Source organism: Scophthalmus maximus, chromosome 7 (assembly GCF_022379125.1).
Source record: "Scophthalmus maximus strain ysfricsl-2021 chromosome 7, ASM2237912v1, whole genome shotgun sequence".
NCBI lineage: Eukaryota > Metazoa > Chordata > Actinopteri > Pleuronectiformes > Scophthalmidae > Scophthalmus > Scophthalmus maximus.
In genome coordinates, this window is record NC_061521.1 from 13,248,974 (window position 1) to 13,260,000 (window position 11,027).

At 42.5% G+C, this 11,027-nt stretch overlaps 1 long non-coding RNA gene across 5 annotated transcripts in view; it reads right to left on the reverse strand.

Annotated features, from left to right (window-relative positions):
* Positions 1-4,741: 4,741 nt before the first annotated feature.
* The window catches only part of LOC118314909, a 34,470-nt gene continuing 28,184 nt past the window's right edge, over positions 4,742-11,027 (reverse strand). For 4 of the 5 annotated variants that reach the window (XR_004794749.2, XR_004794746.2, XR_004794747.2 and 1 more), the window contains 3 exons: positions 7,107-9,336; positions 6,881-6,998; positions 4,742-6,631 (listed from right to left, as the gene is read on the reverse strand). This is a non-coding gene — a long non-coding RNA (uncharacterized LOC118314909). The remainder of the gene's footprint in view (positions 6,632-6,880; positions 6,999-7,106; positions 9,337-11,027) is intronic. The other variant, XR_004794748.2, reaches the window with a different exon arrangement.

Consider the following 11,027-nt stretch of genomic DNA (forward strand, 5'->3'; position numbering starts at 1 on the left):
GTCATTTTTTTTAATCCAAAATGGTTAAACGCTGTAAACAGGGTTCAGTGTTTAGAAGAAAGTCACATGTATCAGTGTGTTAATGGCCATGCTTCAGACTACTTACAGGCGTTTGAATATAATACAAGGCTTATGGTCAAAGCTCAGTTCAACATATTGTGGCTTTGATTCTAAACCTGTTTTGGTGTGTATAAATTTGAAACCGCATATATTTTATGAAATCCATTTTGTTTGCTTTGTACACTGCTTTTACATTGTGTTATATTGTCTTTCTTGCATATGTTTCATGTTTTATTGAAATCAATTTGTTTCCCCCTGCTTTTGAATATTGTGTTTTTTATTATGTGTGGGTTGTCTTATGATAAAAAAAACACAACAAGCAATTGTGTGACTAAAATAACTGGCTCTATATTTCACACTGAGTAGAGCAGCATCTGCTCGGGAATGCTAAGGTCATTTTGTCATGTTAAGGTCTGAGATTGCCCAGCAGTCGTCTTACTTGTCATTCTCGTCAGCCTCCTTGAGGATGTGGGATAACTGTGTTATTTCCAAAAGTACGGAGGCAGTCTGTGAGAAACTCAAGCACACACAAGAGCTGGTGGACTAATCTCGGCCAGGCACCCCCTCATGCTTTTCAATAGAGAGTGCTTGGATTAAAGGCAACAAAAGGCCGGGCCAAACCCCTGGAGGAGGGGGCCCTCCGCCCACTGAGACCCCCACACTGTTTATTTACACGGAAACCCCAGCCTCAGTGAAACTCCCACCCTCAGGCATTACACACTGGCCTATTTGCAGAGGTGGCTCTAATTCTTGACAGAGCAGGGATTGTCCTCGCTCCTGCCACTTTGAAATGAGTAGCAACTCATTTTCCACATAGCTCACATATAGCTAGAAAGCAAACATTTTGCTTCTTCCGAAGAACAATTAGAGTGGGATCATATTGTCCAAAAGTAGCTGCGACTCTCATACTATGCCTGTATTTCTGTGGAAACATTTGGTATTAATTCACTGAGGTGAACTGTTTCAAATCAAGGTTTTGCAGCCGCAAAACGAGCCAAAGATCAACGATGTGGCGGAACTATTTAGCACGAACATTTATTGGATGTATTTGGAGATCAGATGGTATTGGCTCATTAATGTGACTTCTAAACGACTTGGGTATTTGTCTCCCATGCCGCCTTACTTTCCTGTTCACGAAGCAGAAAATGAGGGCCCTGTTGCTGCGAAGGCTGGGGTTTGTGTTGCCATGACTTACACGTCACTGTGCTGGCATGCTCTTTGTATGGAGATGCACAGAAGCGTACTGCACATTCACAACACACTCACATGCTGTGTATTGCAGGCACGCCATTCAAAGGCAGGAGACAGAAATCCACAGACATGCACACACGCACACACAAAAACACACAAACATGCACTCACATTCCATGCAACAAAGGGCCTTCACTGTGTGGTGGAAAGATGAATTGCCAGCACTGTATTATCAGGATGACTCATCAGACGGTAATCAATGAGAACAGGATGAAAGTCCTTATCAAAGGAAAAAATGCAGACATGAAGTGTGTCTCAAAACAACAAGAAGAGGTTTTTTGGCAGGTTTGGATGGACATACTGAGGACATACTGTAGAGACAATTGCTACTCAAAATTAATATGCTCTGTTATCTGAAGTCCATCAAAGATAGAAATAAGTACAGACATTAATAACAAGACACAAAACTACGCTGGGTAGAGGCTAGTGTGTACTGTATTTGAATATGTTTTAAAATCAAGAAACAGAGGTTAAGCATTTGCACAGAGAACAGTTGTTTTTATATTCCTACATTTTTATTAGGGTTTTAAATCTGGAAACAACATGTAACAGTAGATCAAATACGACTCAACATAGAAAAAAAAAACTGTGGCACTACTTTCAAATGATATCATTTGTTTGGAATTTACACCTTCTATAATTCTCAAATGATAGCTTAACTTTAATAACAAGGTTCATATAGACATCCCTGTTGACTTCCTTTTTTTTGCGTAGAATAATAATTGCATTATACAATCTTAAATTGGATTATGATAATTTAAGGAGGTGTGAAGAGTTTGATTTGGAAGATCTATTGGCACAAATTAATTTTATAATTCATAATGACGTTAAAATTCTATTTTATACACAGTAGAGAGTACATTATAATTACTTAAAGCTATGAATTGTGTATTGCTCATCTTAGAATTGCATTCTCATCCATGTTGCACCTCCATGTTTCTACTGTAGCCCAGAACAGACGCATTTTTATGTTACCTGTCGGCCACCGTAGTTTCTTGCACATGCTTTGAAAGGGAGGGCGAGGCACAGTTATTTAGTGGGTTGCAATATGCAATTAGATACCACTAAATCCCACACACTGACCTTTTAAACTGAACGAATCTTGATTGGGTAACACAACTCTGTCACAACCCACCAACGAGAGATGTTGAAACACGTTGCTCCACCCACAAACCAAAACTGTGTACATCGTTTTGAGATTGAACGTGTCCCAGTTGTTCGTTCTCCCTTTGAAGAGAATACGGGCCTACTGTCCATGTGTAATACTGTCACGATAGAAAATTCAACAGACCCCTCCACATCTGCAAGAGTGAATAAACATTTGCTCACTGATTGGTCTGGTTTCCAGGCTAATTACATGTACTGTAAATTCATGAAATGATGAAATCGACAGCACATTGTTAACATCCAGAAAGTTCACATTTCAATTCAAAAGGGTCAGGTCAACAATAAAAGTGTCTTGAGCAACATGACTGCTAACCTATCCATGCTATAGTAAACTTTCAATTCAAGCTTAGTCATTTAAACTTCAAAGTTATAATATTATCTTATTTTCATCCTTACAACCAGAGACAATACAGATACAGAGTGTAACCTAAAACAAATCAACAGTAAAACTAAAAAACTTCAGAAATTCTGCTCTGCATTCAACCTGTCACACGTCTCATTGGCCAACCAGCAGGACTCACTGATAAGAGCGGATACATAAACACACTGATAGCCTCAACCTCACAAACACACAATTGTTGGCTTGCTGTGTTATTGTTGTTCTGTGTCCACAGCAGAGCTGGAGGGTTTCCAGGTATATTCATATCCAGCCTTATTTCCGAGTGGTGATGGTGGCTCTACAGTAGCCTGTCTGAACTTGATTTGTTACTCACTGCGCAATCAAGAATCAGAATGACCATAGTGAGAGCTTGTTCAACATACCCTTAGCTCAGGAAATGCATAACTGCATGATTTCTGTTTTGATAACATACTGCAGATTACAGCAAGTTGTTATGTGCTAGAGGCTCACAGCTACAGCCTGCATACTGAATTATTTCTCAGTGACAATCTCCTTCTTGAAGTGCGCCACAATTCAGGGCACAAAACCTATGAAAAGAGTCAACATTGAACTGATCAGAGGATCAAGTGGTACCAGTTGATTAAAAAAGGGCCTTGAGCTGCTCAACAAAGATTATGTTACTCTGATCCAGTTTGCAAATGGCTAATGTGATTAAAAAGATTCTTTGGGCCTAAATTCAGTTATGGTTCATGATTACATTCACATGATAGGCGAATGACTTCACATGACTGTCTCGAAAGAAAATTTGTTGTCAAGGTAACAGCCCATGCAAGAAAAGTGCAATTGCTACTGAGGTCAGAGTCTGTGAATTGTTTGGCTGAGTGTCTCATGAGGCTGAATATAATATTCACTGAGATATACCAATGAACAGTTCTTTGAGTGAGACATGTGATGAAGCAACTTTATAGAAGTAAGTGCTAAGCTGAATTCATCACAGTGTAATGAATGGTAAGCAGAGCCTTTTAACAAGCTACGTAATGACAATGTGAGCCGTGTCGTATCTCAGAAATCTCCTTATGAGACCACAGACTTCTGTACTCATATACTGCATTTCACCACTTCTGGCTCACTGAGGAGCATTTCATATTCCTTGGCACACAGTAATATAGCTCTACTCCTCCATGCCAAATTGACTCCACAAGTGCTCCTATACCTGCTGACTGACACATGATTCCTTCACCAGCAGCCAGCATTTCTGCCTGCTCTAGAGGGGCACTTGATTCCATTATTAAGTTGAAAAAGAGAGACAGAGCGAGGGGATGGTGAGGGAGGAAAAAAAAAAAAAAGCTTGACTGAGTAGAGAAGAATAATAGAGAGCTGAGGAAGCTATCAGGGCAGTGGGAGAGTGAGCCTGCCGTCTGACAGCAGATCAGAGAGCTCCTCCAGCTGGAACCCCTGCTCATGAGCCCACCCGCCCAGCAGAGCAGAGCCCAGCACTCGACCGGGATGATGAGTTTGACTTTAGCCTACCGGACAGGTCAGAACAGAAGCACCTATGTCCTGTAGCATATATCAACTCCAAAACACATAACTTCACCATCACTGGTGGTGGAAGAATTCAAATCCTTTACTCTGGCAATGGTGAAAAGTACTGCATTCAAGTATAGTTAAGTTATTTACTTGTGTGTTAGCATTTTATGAAAGTTGTATACTGTTGATTAGTTTAACCCATAACTATTTTCATATCATACAAACTCATCATATGGTTTGTATGTAAAATCTGAATCTGAATTTCAATTATCAAACAGATGAAGTGGAGTAATATATATATATATATATATATATATATATATATATATATATATATATATATTATATATATATATAATATTTCCCTCTGAAATGAAGTGGAATAGATCTGTAAAGTAGCAGAAAATGGAAATACTCCAGTACAAGTATCTCAAAGTTTCATTTACATTATCAAATAGTTTGGCAATAAATATCATGTCATCAGATTTATCGATTGATTTTTGTGAATATCCCCCAGACTATTGCAATCAATGTTTTTTTTGTTCCCTTAACAAGGACACAAAAGGGTTAAAGCATTATGGAGCCCCGAGAGAGAAAGCGAGACCAAATCAACAAATTAATGCCTGTCCTATGAGAGGTTGAGCCTCTTATTTTTATTTCAAATGAGGATAGAAATTTACTTCCTTATTAAATCTAATTATTAGCCGGTGTCCTCCAAAAGTCTTCTGAAATCGCCTTGAGCAGCCAGGCTATTAGCATAAACACCACCACTGGCAAGCTTAAAACAAATGGTATATTTAGTCAGTGTTAATGGGATTAAAGTGTGCTGGATTCAGGAGCAGTTCAACTAACAGTGAGCATCACATCTTCATTATGGATGCTCTGACTTCATCATTTCCACTCTCTTTGTTTGCATTTCATTCCACTCTGCTGCCTCCCGCACCTCTCAGTTATTCAACAGATTGTGTTAAATCTTGATCCAAAAATCCCAGACAATCATAAATAATAAAGGATTACACCAATCTCTGAGAAGCTGGTGGCTTGCCAGCGGCCATGCACACAGAGAAATAATTGTTGGCCATCTGTGCAGCAGACTGGTAAGAGAAAGGGTAAACAAAGAGCACAGCGTATACCTGCCCAGGCTTTCTCCCCTTCCCCCGTATCTCCCTTTAGCCAGAGGACCATGAAAGGCTTTGATGATGCTCACCCCTGCAGAATCCACTGGCTCGCTCCGAAAGATTTTTGATTAGGGAGGTTTCAGAACCACAGACTGACAATCCGCGCCTGTCAGGAATCTAAGGGCTTGGGGTTATCTCTCTATTAGCAGCCAAACGGTGCTGTAAACTGCACCATGGCAGCCAAACAGAGAAAAGATGGAGAATATTTGACCAGGCAAATTATCACTTTTACGCATCATATACACAGCTCTTCAGAAAAGACAGTGAAGTCATGAAAGCTGTTCCCATTGCAGTCTCATAAATCACTTTCTCTGTGGGCTGATATTGGATTTACTGGCCCAGTTTTACTTCTACACCACCAGATCCACTACTGGGGCTGCACATACCTACACAGAGCGTCACACGTCCTTATTAGAGAAAATTGATCTTGTTGCTAAAGAGCAAGAGTTGGTCGATGCATTTTGATGTGAGCGGTAAAGTTAATACTGGTATACTTTAGATTTGTGGGTCAGAGGATAAATCAATGAGATAGATCTCACACAAATTTCCACCACATAGTTAACGGACTGATTGACACCAATTTACCATCTCATGATTAAGACTCATTTTGTACAAAACCATCACGTTTACAATTTGGATGATAACCGCCGAATGCTGGATTTTCCACTGGAACAGACACGGAACCACAGCTGTCTCCACCTTTTAATGGGAAACTAAGACAAAAGCCTGCGTTTTGCTCCACAGTCTGTGCAGGGAGTGAAAAATGACCTCACGGCTTGCCATCCATTCCGACTGGAGGGCCCTCATTATGGTGTGGGATTTATATATGTATATGTAGCGACAGTCAGATAGAGATAAATCGTGTTGGATTCTGGAACAGCGCGGAGACAAAAGATGGGGCAGAGTCATAATGAGCTGTGTTTATGTGCAGTGTTGCTTGGCCTGTTGACAGCGGTTAATGAAGTTACAGTTAGTGGGGGGATCTGCTGGCACTAATTAAACTCACTGTCATTAGCAGCGTTGGAAAAAGGAGGCGCTGCAGCAGGAATGGGAGGTGCAGACACAGGCAGATCCATCAGAGCAGCAGCACGTACACAAACTGGAGCTGTATGTGACAGGGGAAATAAGTTAGAACTTTAATGAGAATACGGGCAAATCCTGACTGTGCATTTAAGTTTTAAAGAATGATACGAATCCTCGTGAAAGCTGGCTTAGTCAAAAACAGGGGCTACTTTCTTTTACAGCCCTCCAAAAGTACAATATTTGCACCCCTACAATAAAAAACTGTAAAACGAGGATATGAGGTAAACATAGTACTGAAACTTAAGTGCATAAAGAAATAAAGTCAACACACCTTATATATTAGACAGCAGATGCAGGAAATATATTACACCCAACAGAGCCTACAGTGTAGATAAGCTCCTGTAGAAGCCGTAGCTCTGACATCTGGAAATGTTGCAGTCGCCGCTGAACTGTTAGAAAGTGGAAGAGAGCACGATTGACTGTCACAGAGTCTGAGTGGAGCTCAGAGTGTGTGCCATCTTAACCACAGCTCCATCGTAGCCTGTAATCCAACTCACCACCAAAGCCACCGGTGTTGGCTGCCTGCGCAGACCAAGCCTCACTGTTTGTTTATGCAGCACATAGACCCGGCCATTAAAAGTGGGAAGCCTGTCAAAAATAAAAAGAGACTTTTCATGTTTGAGGGCTGCAATTGTGGCTCTTGTGTGATGTTTTTCCTCCACACTGACCCCTTGCTTTGAGGTCGGGAAGCCGCTTAACCCTGGGCTGTGGAGCCAACCGATTGGCTGGGCCAAACACAGTATTTTTGAATGTGGTGGCGTAGTGGGTGCCTCTGGCAGAGGTACCGTGGTTGTGTGCGATGACTATGGCTGTGTAACCAAGACAGCCTACACATCATTATAATGGCTCCTCAGGCAACGCAGCCAAATATCCTTCAAAAGCGTGCACATCATTTCCCTTATTATGTCCTAGTTACCTTTCCTCATCTTCCCCAAACCCTACTACAAGATAAAGTTAAGCAAATGCTATGGGTCACACCATTGCCAAAATATATCAAAATTCTTGTGCTGAAATACTGAAATAATCTCTGTAAATACCTCTCGACAACACCCCCCCCACCATACAGAAGCTGCTTACAAATGATACAAGCTGTTTAAAATAGCCATTCCCAGCTCGCAGACATTCAAATACTAAAGCAGAACAGGGACAATGTGGAAATTTGCTATATAGTTAACTTGCGACAGCCACCAATTAGGTTTATGATTCGGGCGCCTTTGGGCCACTGTCGCCAGGCCTCAGTCTCCCTCTGATGTCATTACACAAATCAGCTGCAGTCTGACAGAGCAACAGGGCTGTAGGACACAGGGGGGAGAAGGAGAAGGAAAGTTGGCTCGGCTCCTCTCCTCTGATAGCATCAGATAAGCCGGCCTTAGGGCCTCTTATCTCATCTGTGGATCCTGTGTTAATGTAAGTTTTAGTCTGGCAGATTACATCAGCAGAGCCTGCTGGGGACAGAGGCCGGCCGGCCGCCGGGGGACCATGATGACTCCCTTCATGCGACAAATGCATCCTCTCCACCCTTCATGGACTAACAAAGCAGGACCGGGGTGTACTGTGGGAGACGGCTCCTCTCAGCCAGTTAAAGTGAGTCCCCAGAGGAACTGGAATTAAAACTGTCAGCTTCCATTTAGTCCAAAACGTTCACCCTATAGCATTTGTTTTCACTGTCAGCTGCACACTGCGTGCACTGATAGTGATATTAGTGGACAGCGTGCCTCACTTTGGATAAATGTCTGTGTTACAGCTGTGTGGAGGTGTGTTTCGTGACAGGAAAAGAATGGACCAGCTGACACGGGACAGGCCTTCTGTGGTCCAGAGGCCACAAAGGTGCCATGTGACTGAGAGAGGTTCATTTTAGGATACATAAACACACCCTCCCTGTTTGTCTAAACATCTCTCTATCCGTCTACTGTACAGCACATTCCAGCTCGACAGACAGACAGGCCACATCTGGGGAGCAACCAATGGAAGGCCATCCCCCTTCCTTCTTCTCTCCCTGCTCCCTGCGTCTGTCATCCCACCCAGAGAGGGGAAGTGGTGAGGTTGGAGTGGTTGGCCAGACAGGGGCAGCTGTGTGACCACAGACCTCTGAGTGTGTGCATGTGGGAGGGAGGGATCCATATGCCTTATTACAGGCCCAACTACATACTGGGCCTCACAAACAGCTGCTCTGCAGCCAGCAGCAGCCTCCGAGTAGCAGCAGTAACACTGCAGGATTTGTGCTGTGACAGCAAGGGTCGTGAATGCTTGCGTGTTACTATCAATCACAAGCATATCTACAGAAGTAGCTAATGTTATTAATGCATACTTAACTGCACGGCTGGCTCATTTCTAGATGGAACAAGAAAAATAAACTGTTAGGCTGCTGTTTCACGAACAAATCAAAGATATTAAGTCACTGAAATGACAAACACACTCACATGATACAGATTTTAACTAACCCGGGCAGTTTAGGGCAGAATGTGTTTTACCACAGACTGCTGCCAACTCTTATCAGCTGAAAGCGACTGTTGCTGACTGCATGGTCAGCCAGAACACAGGACAGAGGGCCTCAGAGTGATGATGTCACTGTTTTTCCTTGGTCCCCAGGGCAGTGATTTATGAGCTAATCTGGGTCTGTCTCCCCAGATTCCAGGTCTGTGTCTCCCTGGGGTGCTGCTAATGGGACAGTGGGATGGAGCCACCATGCAGCAGGAGTCCTCTCAGCTCATAGGACCTGACATCCATCTTCATGATCACACACCAAATGGAAAAAAAGAGAAAGAAATAGAACAACATTGACTTCATTTTGCGGTGCACACGGATATACACGTACACCCGCAGACATGCACAAAAATGCACACACGCGCACGCACAGAAGCAAATACAGAATAAATTAAGTATTGCATATATAACCTTGGCTATTTGCAATTTGTCATGCAGCCCAAGAAAGATAATTGAGGCAACCTCCCGGTATGCAAATAGAATGATAATCAGCCTGCGACACTCTACCAAACATATGCAGAGAGAAAAAAACAGTTACATTGTTAGCAATTTCTAATAGAGGACACCTATTGACCTATTTTCTCTTGAAAAGCAATTTGTCCCACCAAAATAAAACTAATAGGTGGCAAGATGAATGGATTAGAGTGGGCTAGACTGGGTGCACCGTGCCACGAGGCACTAAATCACCAGATTATTAGTTTTATGAGCCGAGCCCATGAGAGAATAATTGCTAATGTTCCTGGAGTAACCAAGGGAAATAAAGGTAATGGAGCAATTTATAAATTCTGATTGGTATACATAGGGAACTTCCAGCCCATCTCCTTTGTTATTTTACTGCTCTCGATAAAATACGCCCCAAGCCACACAAACACAAGGGCCAGCTATCAAAATCAATACAATCACACAGAGCTGCGAGTGCTGCTTCTGCTCCTTTGTTATTTTTAGTGCAATGCAGCTTGACTTGCAGTTATAAATCAAAATAATGTAGAAAGAATAAAAGCACCAAAATTAACTTCCATTTCTTAATTTCATTTAGCCTGTCTGGGAGAACGAGCGCCTGATGATGCACCACCAACACAGTCAGCATAGGGGTGTGTGTGTGTGTGTGTGTGTGTGTGTGTGTGTGTGTGTGTGTGTGTGTGTGTGTTACTGATGACAAAGGCAAGCTCTCTAAAATCAAACATTGCTATTTGGCTACAAACTTGTTGTACAGACAAACAGAAGCAAGGTAGGCTGATGACGTGGGCAGGTGTTCCGTTTAATCCACCCAGTTCACATGAATAACTGTCCTTCACTCATCCTATTTTCGTAGCAGAACAACTTTCCATCATACAGAATCAAATCCCTAATTTCCACCTCTTCACAGCTCTCGATGTTTAAATTGTAAGTTGCACTGAGTCCAAAACGTGGTCTGAAATGTCATGCAGATGTAGACCCTTCTCATGTGGTTCATGAAAGCAGAGATTTATCTGGTTAGACAGGGCTCGTTGCTCTGCGGCCACAGCCTGACTGCCTCTAGTTTGAGTCAAGGTGGGTGGTCTCAGCATCTTCTAATGTCCATTTCTGGGGATAAACAGTAAAACATATCCGGCAACGATCAACTCCTCTTGTTATGTTTTATTAAACAAACAGCGCAATCATAATTTCATTTCAAGTCTAAACAAAAGAGTTTGTGGTTCAAACTATACATGCAGCTATAGCCTCTATGGTAATTTGACCCACTGCTGTATTGAATTACACATTGAAGTCAAGGTGAGGACACAATGCGACTGTACGGAGGCAGGGTTGGAGTGTCATATCATCTCCCCGCCCTGGGCCTGTGGCTGTCTGCTGGTGCACCGGTGACAGATTTGCTCTACTGGAGTGTTTGCAGCTGAGCAGAGTTGATGTCTTACCACATGCACAGAAAACACACACACACACACACACACACA